Source organism: Apteryx mantelli, chromosome 1 (assembly GCF_036417845.1).
Source record: "Apteryx mantelli isolate bAptMan1 chromosome 1, bAptMan1.hap1, whole genome shotgun sequence".
Lineage (NCBI taxonomy): Eukaryota > Metazoa > Chordata > Aves > Apterygiformes > Apterygidae > Apteryx > Apteryx mantelli.
The window spans coordinates 138,208,559-138,218,209 of record NC_089978.1 but is presented as its reverse complement, the minus strand read 5'-3'; the positions used below and the strand labels follow the sequence as shown (position 1 = coordinate 138,218,209).

The 9,651-nt window shown below is 45.5% G+C and overlaps 1 long non-coding RNA gene across 1 annotated transcript; it reads right to left on the bottom strand.

Annotated features, from left to right (window-relative positions):
* Nucleotides 1–4,310: 4,310 nt before the first annotated feature.
* LOC106489561 (uncharacterized) lies at nucleotides 4,311–9,128 on the bottom strand. The gene is made up of 3 exons (XR_001293418.1): nucleotides 9,103–9,128; nucleotides 8,574–8,682; nucleotides 4,311–4,354 (listed from the first exon to the last, which is right to left on the bottom strand). It is a non-coding gene; the product is annotated as an uncharacterized lncRNA (long non-coding RNA).
* Between the last annotated feature and the right edge of the window lie 523 nt (nucleotides 9,129–9,651).

Below are 9,651 nucleotides of genomic sequence, written 5' to 3'. Positions count from 1 at the left end.
CAGTAACATAAAGGAAATATAAACATCCACTCAAGATCTAAAGCCTGGGTATGACTGCCTGCACACGAGTATGTTTGGAAAACGAGAGAGCTCTGCTAGCTACTATACCCATACAGAAAGGGATTACAATTGCGTCAAAGTTCTGACACATCAACTAGGCTTGCAAAGCAACAGAATATTCCATAAATGTTGAGAAAAAAATGCTGAAGGAATTACTATGATTGTTAAATCTTAAAGTGATTTTCTTTTCTGGCTTACTATTAATACTACCTTCAAATAAATGGAAGGTACACAGTCAAGAGCTTTGTTTTCTAACCTGCTAAGCCCTGTCTACCATTAACCATCTTGCCCCTTTACAGCTTAAGGAAGCATTTTGTAAAACGTAATTGCCAGGACTTAGTCTCCGTGTTTTTCCTGCTCTCTGCTGAATCTTATGTCTCAAGCATAAAGAATTTGAATGTAAACTGTGGTTAAACAAAACTCATACACATTTCCTGCCCAAGGACAGTGCACAGAGGAAAAATCTTTTGTGATCTAGAACCTTTAAAAGGTTACATTGTCACTAACTTATGGCTTCCACTGAAGTTCACGTATTACCTGACACTCATCATTTTTGTAAGATGATCTGAACTCACTTGCATGAAGACAGATCTCATGCATTTTCATAATTTGTCCACCAAAGAAAATTGCATTATTAAGGAAATATGAGAAGTCTCAAAAACCTGCCTGTACAGAGCCCCTACCTGGCAATTCATGTCTCCATAGCAGATCATACCCACTGCTCTGTTTATCCCAGCAAAGAATCTGTGACAACCGCCAATCTCTGAAATTCAAAGAATTACCTTTCTTCTGTGGTGCACAATCAATATAATTTCACAGAACGAAGCTTCTTGTGCTGAGTTACAGCTCCTCAGCTGGAGTTCCACTCACCTCTCCCTGACAAACTCACTGGACCAGGGCTATAGAAAGACACGATTTGATCTTTTGTATGATTAAACACATCAGTACTTTATGGTGAACAGTGATGCTTCTTTTTGTTTTGGAACAATTCAATGATTGCAGGCCACATCTCACAGTTTGGCAAACACCATCCATATCCATAACTATGCTCTTCTATTGGCACTGAAATTTGTGTTTTACAAGCATTATTTTAAAAAGGCATTTCAAACACACACAGTGATTTAAAAATAAATTCAATAAGGAGCTGTTTTTAGTTACGGTCCTGTGTTACTCTGAAAACATACACATGAACATATGTCATCCTTATATAGCTAGCTTCTCACTTCCTTTGGTGCATCTTTGCTATCAGTTGCTAGCTCTGATGAGATGCCATCAGGGTCACTAACTGCTTGTGTAAGGTGCATGCCGATTTACAGAGTTTTGGAGAACTCAGCATTTCACAGCGCTCTAGCAAAGGACTTCCTATTCCAGGCAACTTTTTCCATTTTTTCAACAGTTCAAGTATTTTTTAACTGCTGAGCTGAAACGGGTTCAGAGAATTTCAGCAAAGAACATACAGCAAATGAAATAAAAAGCATACGGTTCTGTGCTTTGGTTTCAGCCAGCTCTTACAATGGCCACAAATGAGTCACGAAACTAGAAAACCAGTCTGAATACATACTGATGTGAAAGCAGACTGCATAAGCAGAATGATGAAAACTAGAGTCCTTGTAAAACAACAACAACTTAATAGTTTCTGAACACAAAAAAAGGCAAGATCTTGTTAAAAAAAAGTTTCCAATGAGATGATCATTAAGATGGGTCAAAACTTTCAGAAGCATTTCAGAAATTGTTTGCATTTCCTGGCTTTATGTTATTCAATTTTGAGACTATGCTTTTTTTTTTTTTTTTAGAATATAATATGAAACATATCTTCAGTAAAATGCATATATGCAAACATGCCAACCCACATGAATTAACTTTTCACCATTAAAAGCTCTGTTCATTGCCTAGCAAAGTTATGGAACATATTGTTAAGCACACGTAGAGAACGTGCATAACTCCAGGTTCTCATTCATGACATGGTCGTACTAACAAACAAAGAAGGACTGGTGGAAGATGTGAAGGTTGGGGGCTGCCTTGGCTGCAGTGACCATGAGATGGTGGAGTTCAGGATCCTGCGAGGAGGCAGCAGGGCACCAAGTAGGATCGCAACCCTGGACTTCAGGAGAGCAAACTTTGTCCTCTTCAGGGACCTACTTGGAGGAATCCCATGGGTGAGGGCCCTGGAAGGAAGGAGTGTTCAAGAGAGTTGGTTAATATTCAAACATCACTTCCTCCAGGCTCAAGAGCGGTGCATCCCTATGAGTAGGAAGTCAAGCAAAGGAGGTAGGAGACCTGCATGGATGAGCAAGGAGCTCCTGGCAAAACTCAACCAGAAGAAGGAAGTCTACAGAAAGTGGAAAGGGGGACAGGCCACTTGGGAGGAATATAGGAATGTTGTCAGAGTATGCAGGGATGCGACGAGGAAGGCTAAGGCCCGTTTGGAATTAAATCTGGCTAGAGATGTCAAGGACAACAAGAAGGGCTTCTTCAAATACATCAGCAGCAAGAGGAAGACTAGGGAAAATGTGGGCCCTTTGCTGAATGGAGTGGGTGCCCTGGTGACGAAGGATGCAGAGAAGGCAGAGTTACTGAATGCCTTCTTTGCTTCAGTCTTTACTGGTCAGGCCAGCCCTCAGGAACCCCAGACCCTGGAGGCAAGAGAGAAAGTCTGGAGAGAGGAAGACTTTCCCTTGGTGGAGGAGGAGTGGGTTAGAGATCATTTAAGCAAACTTGACACCCACAAATCCATGGGCCCTGATGGGATGCACCCACGAGTGCTGAGGGAGCTGGCGGATGTTATTGCTAAGCCACTCTCCATCATCTTTGAAAGGTCATGGAGAACAGGAGAGGTGCCTGAGGACTGGAAGAAAGCCAATGTCACCCCAGTCTTCAAAAAGGGCAAGAAGGAGGACCCAGGGAACTACAGGCCAGTCAGCCTCACCTCCATCCCTGGAAAGGTGATGGAGCAGCTCATCCTGGAAGCCATCTCCACGCATGTGGAGGAAAAGAAGGTGATCAGGAGTAGTCAGCATGGCTTCACCAAGGGGAAATCATGCCTAACCAACCTGATAGCCTTCTATGATGGAATGACTGGCTGGGTAGATGAGGGGAGAGCAGTGGATGTTGTCTACCTAGACTTCAGCAAGGCTTTTGACACTGTCTCCCATAGCATCCTCATAGACAAGCTCAGGAAGTGTGGGTTAGATGAGTGGACAGTGAGGTGGATTGAGAACTGGCTGAATGGCAGAGCTCAGAGAGTTGTGATCAGCGGCGCAGAGTCTAGGTGGAGGCCTGTAGCTAGCGGTGTCCCCCAGGGGTCAGTACTGGGTCCAGTCTTGTTCAACTTCTTCATCAATGACCTGGATGAAGGCACAGAGTGCACACTCAGCAAGTTTGCTGATGATACAAAACTGGGAGGAGTGGCCGATACACCAGAGGGCTGTGCTGCCATTCAAAGAGACTTGGACAGGCTGGAGAGGTGGGCAGAGAGGAACCTCATGAAATTCAACAAAGGGAAGTGCAGGGTCCTGCACCTGGGGAGGAATAACCCCAGTCACCAGTACAGGTTGGGGATTGACCTGCTGGAAAGCAGCTCTGCTGAGAAGGACCTGGGAGTGCTGGTGGACACCAAGTTAAGTATGAGGCAGCAATGTGCCCTTGTGGCCAAGAAGGCCAATGGTATCCTGGGCTGCATCAGAAAGAGTGTTGCCAGCAGGTCGAGGGAGGTGATCCTGCCCCTCTACTCAGCCCTGGTGAGGCCACATCTGGAGTACTGCGTCCAGTTCTGGGCTCCCCAGTACAAGAGGGATGTGGCACTACTGGAGCAAGTCCAGCGAAGGGCCACAAAGATGGTTAGGGGACTGGAGCATCTCTCTTATGAGGAAAGGCTGAGAGAGCTTGGCCTGTTTAGCTTGGAGAAGAGAAGGCTGAGAGGAGATCTTATCAATGTGTAGAAGTATCTGAAGGGAGGGTGTCGAGAGGATGGCTCCAGACTCTTTTCAGTGGTGCCGAGCGACAGGACGCGAGGCAATGGGCACAAACTGAAACACAGACACTTCCATCTTAACATGAGGAAAAACTTTTTCACTGTGAGGGTGACAGAGCACTGGAACAGGTTGCCCCGAGAGGTGGTGGAGTCTCCTTCTCTGGAGATATTCAAAATGCGCCTGGATGCAATCCTGTGCAATGTGCTCTAGGTGACCCTGCTTGAGCAGGGGGGTTGGACTAGATGATCTCCAGAGGTCCCTTCCAACCTCAGTGATTCTGTGATTCTGTGATGGCACATTAACACCACTTACTACTGGTGGACCTGGAATAGGAGGGGAGAGTCAGAGAACAACAACAACAAAACACAAACCAAGACCAAGAAAGAGTTTTAGTTGTGACAGGGTGTAAAACTCCAGTATGCTGGATCGAAGAGCCACAATTATTGCTTTGGCAAGCAAGGAATAAAAAGTGATGGAGAGAGGAATCCCACTCCTATTTCATCTTTCAATTTCTCATGATCTTGAGCTTTGATGAAGAAATTGCTCCAATTCAAGGAAACAGGATAGTTTCTTCTTCCCTCTTTTGCCTAGAGGAAAAACTGCAGAGAGCAACCACCTAATCTGCAGGCTCTGCAAACAGCTATACAACAAACCAAAGAAAGGACTCACAGCAACTGAGAGCCTTTCGCATCTCTGACTGAACATCTCTGCCCTATGCTCATTTAAGAGGTAGGAGGAAGGGAAAAGTTGGAGCAGTCTCTTCACCTCAGCTTTAATAAACATCTGCCCCACTCTAGATATTCTTTCCCACTTTATCAGTTTCCTTTCTTCAATACTGATTGATATCTTTATTTATTTTTACACACAGTTCTCTCCATTCACAGTGCCTGTCTGTGTGCTTCTGCCCTCACTACTCTGATTGCTTCTCAGCGGAAACACTATTTTTTGTCTATCAAATGGGATCCTTTCTTAATTCGCATTCATTCACTGCTTTCTTCATCTTCCTGCTTCCTCTCATCTCAGGGAAGGAGATACTTTGGAACACTTGGCAGGCGTGGGTAAGAAAGCTTGCTGTCTGCATTCCAAACACTTTCATACACTTGCACATGTTTTCATACAGAAAACATTTTTGGAATGCAAAACAGGATTGGAACAGGTTTATGACATGCCAACTCCTGATTCCCATCTGTGGGAGGATAGTCCCAGCTTCCCCCCACCATCTGGTGCCAGTTACCTGCATTCCTGTGCCTCACACTCCAAAAGGGAGGATGTCAAGACTTTGAGATAAGCCTGCTTGGGCACCAGGACCTTGAGAAGCAAAGCTTCCTCTCACTGCTGGGGCAGTGTTAATTATTGTGGCCTGAAATTAACTCCTCCTTATCCCAGCTATGGGATCTCTCCTTGTCACCACCACTGCAAGAGTAAAGCAGTCATTCGCAGTCACTCAAACTCCTTACTTCAGAGCTGAAGAGTGCTCAAGGCAGCTAGTCTGCCATTGGGGGTGTTCAGCCATCCTGCCCACCTCATGACTGTGGGCGTGATCATCATAACAAGGACAGAGGAGAGGTGAACCCTGTAGCAGCCAAAAGCTAGGGGCTGCGCCTGCATGAAGAGAACTGCAACTGGCCTAGTGACTGTACCTCCACCTTCCCATGAAGGGTATAAATAGGTTGGCCTCAGAGGCTGTCTTTAGCTCTTCACAGGTGACAGTGGGTCTGACAATTTGCAGAATCCCTCAGGATGGGGACGCCCTCCCACAGTTACTTCCCTGGGATTGAGTGTATGTTGGCTGCTGAGGCAATGCGTGGGTAAGATCAATTAGAACTGGTTTGCCTAGTTCATTCGTTTGGGTAGTTACTGTTAGTATAAATTAGCTATCTTTTTCTGTTTACTAAGTAGTTACTGTTAGCATAACTTTCAGTGTAATTAGAAAATAAGTATTCTAGTTGAGCTAAGTTTCTGTTAATAAGAATTGTTGCTTTGTACCGTTGTAACTTGTGTAGTAAATTCTGATCTTTAAGACAAGTTGTGGAGTCATGCAGTAAATCTCTTCTCCTCCTCCTCCTCCTCCCTTTCCTCACACCACACAAAACCCACATGGTCTGGGACTGTAAGGTGATCTGCTGTCCCGCAACACCTTTTTTTTTTTTTTTTTGCATTACTTGAGGGACAAGGAAGCAGGGACAGGCCACTTGGGAGCATTAGAGGAACATTGTCAGAGCAGGCAGGGATGTGACTAGGAGGGCCAAGGCCCATTTGGAGTTTAATCAGGCAAGGGATGTCAAGGACAGCAGGAAGGGCTTCTTTAAAAACATCAGTAACAAAAGGAAGACTAGGAAGAACATGGGCCCCCTACTGAATGGGGCAGGGGCCCTGGTGACAAAGCATAGAGAAAAGACTGAGGTACTGAACGCTTTCTTTGCCTCAGTCTTTACTGATAAGACCAGCCCTCAGAAATCCCAGGCCATGGAGACCAAGGGGAAAGTCTGGAGGAAGGCTTTCCCTTGGTCGAGGAGGATCGGGTTAGAGATCATCTAAGCAAACTGGACATCCACAGGTCCATGGGCCCTGATGGGATGCACCCACAAGTGCTGAGGGAGCTGGCCAATGTCATTGCAAGGACACTCTCAATCATCTTGGAAAGGACACAGGTATCAGGAGAGGTGCCTGAGGACTGGAAGAAGGCTAATGTCACTCCAGTCTTCAAAAAGGGCAAGGAGGAGGACCCAGGGAACTACAGGCCAGTCAGGCTCAACCTCCATCCCTGGAAAGGTGATGGAATAGCTCATCCTGGATGCCATCTCTAAGCACAGGAAGGACAAGAAGGTGATCAGGAGTAGTCAACATGGATTCACAAAGGGGAAATTGTGCTTAACCAATCTGATAGTCTTCTACGATGGGATGACTAGCTGGGTAGATGAGGGGAGAGCAGTGGATGTTGTCTACCTTGACTTCAGGAAGGCTTTCCACACTGTCTCCCACAACATCCCCATAGGCAAGCTGATGAAGTACGGGCTAGATGAGCAGACAGTGAGGTGGACTGAGAACTGGCTGAAGGGCAGAGCTCAGAGGGTTGTGATCAGTGTTGCAAAGTCTAGTTGGAGGCCAGTAGCTGGCAGTGTACCACAGGGGTCAATACTGGGTCCAATCCTCTTCTACTTCTTCATCAATGGCCTGGATGAAAGGACAGAGTGCCTCCTCGGCAAGTTTGCTGATGATACGAAACTGGGAGGAGTGGCTGATACACCAGAGGACTGGAGAGACAGGTTGGAGAGATGGGCAGAGAGGAACCTTGTGAAGTTCATTAAAGCCAAGTGCAGGGTCCTGCACCGAGGGAGGAATAACCCCCTGCAGCAGGACAGGCTGGGGGCTGACCTGCTGGAAAGCAGCTCTGCTGAGAAGGACCTGGGGGTCCTAGTGGACACGAAGTTAACCATGAGTCAGCAATGTGTCCTTGTGGCCAAGAAGGCCAATAGTATCCTGAGGTGCCTTAGGAAGAGTGTTGCTAGCAGGTGGAGGGAGGTGATCCTTCCCCTCGACTCAGCCCTGGTGAGGCCTCATCTGGAGTACTGGGTCCAGTTCTGGGCTCCCCAGTACAAGAGGGATGTGGCACTACTGCAGCAAGTAAAGCACAGGGCTACTAAGATGATGAAGGGACTGGAGCATCTCTCCTCTGAGGAAAGGCTGAGAGAGCTGGGCCTGTTTAGCCTGGAGAAGAAAAGACTGAGGGGGGGATCTTATCAATGTGTAGAAGTATCTGAAGGGAGGGTGTAAAGAGAATAGGGCCAGCCTCTTCTCAGTGGTGCCCAACAATAGGACGAGAGGCAACGGGCACAAACTGAAACACAGGAAGGTCTGTCTGAACACAAGAAAGCACTTTTTTAGTGTGAGGGTGACAGAGCACTGGAACAGGATGCCCAAAGAGGTTGTGGAGTCTCTATCCTTGGAGATATTCAAAAGCTGTCTGGACACAATCCTGGGCAACCTGCTGTAGGTGATCCTGCTTGAGCAGGGGGTTGGACTAGATGATCTCAAGAGATCCCTTCCAACCTCAACCATTCTATGATTCTGTGACAAACTTTAGGATTTCTGTTGTCTCTTTGACAAGGGGAATTTAATACAACATCTGTGTTTTAATCTAACAAAGGAGGCCATACTCCTTCATCCGATATTACAGACACCTGTCCTTATGCTAAGCAAATTGTGTATGCACAAGTCAGGAGTAGTTTCAGATATACAATGCACAGGCTCAAACACACCACTCCTTAGCATTAGTAATCCATGGCACTCATAGGCCTAGCAGAGGAGTGGATCAGACGCATGAAGCAAATCTCAAGCCTTTTCCCTAAGCTCACAGAACTAGCAATACAGACAGGAATAGAATATGATGATACTGATTTCAAGTCTATGGTCAATCACAGAGCTACTCTGCATCAGGCAGTAAGACTGCAAAGTCTCAACCCTGAAAATCTGTAAAAGGAATTCAGATTATTACTCAAGTAAAAGAGGCAGAGATAATCACTTAAATCATAATCTCTTTACCTAGATTACAGCATCCAGTTTGTTCTTTTACTTCTGTTGTTTTTTTCCGTTTTACAAGAGTGTGATAACAGGTTTTTGAGCTAGTCCCCTTGCTTTCAGAGGCCTGCAACTCAAAGAGAAAGAACAACAAAAAACATTGAATGCCTGCCACATTAAAGAACCTTTTCTGGATAACAGTAAAGAAGTGCTTCAGTGCTGCACATCCACTAGCTTACAGAAAAAAAATGACATGGTGGGTGATATTCACACTGCCCAGCTTTAGAAAACAAACTTGGGTACCTAATTCCAGTTGTTAGTTGAGCTCTCCTTCTCTCCATAAGCTCTACAGTAAACCTACTGAAACCAGTCTCTTCACTCCAGCTTTCCCAACTAATTCAGCTAAATTAAAGCTTTTTCATAAGCCTGCAAGTTATGATGTTCCAGTCATAAGAATTACAGGCTGAAAAAGAGGCACATGTTCTACCAAAACCCACCATCTATCAGGTAAATGATAAAGAAAGTTCAGTAACTGCATTAAAAAGAGTCTTACCACTCTTTCAGCTAAATAGTTTGTTCCACCTTCTTCTACTCTAACAATCATTGCCTGATCCCAAACTTGCCGTTCTCCACACCAGTACTGCAAAGGAGGGATGAGGCGCCGGCCACTACGGCTGCATCTTTCACTCTCTTTTTCTTCGCAGGGTTTTGCACATATGTCTCAGCTACAAATAGAGGCAAAAGACATACATGAGCTGTAGGAGGCTCAAATATATAAATATGCTTCCAAATATAGTATTGCAGTTTCCACCCACAGTGATGACAGCTAATAAGTACTGCTACACAGCAACTTCTCTACTAATCTCACCTGATAATACTCTCATTTCTGAGCAGGTGAATAAAGCAGGTGGATCTGTGATAGGTGATAATTTGTTACATCAACTCGGGAAGTGATTTTACCATGAAACTAGGCACTAAGTACGGGCTATCAACTCATGAAGTGATTTTACCATGAAACTAGGCACTAAGTACGGGCTATCACCACAATGATTGTACTGAGCCAGCAGAGCGATATTGTATTGTGAAATGTATGCGCGCGACC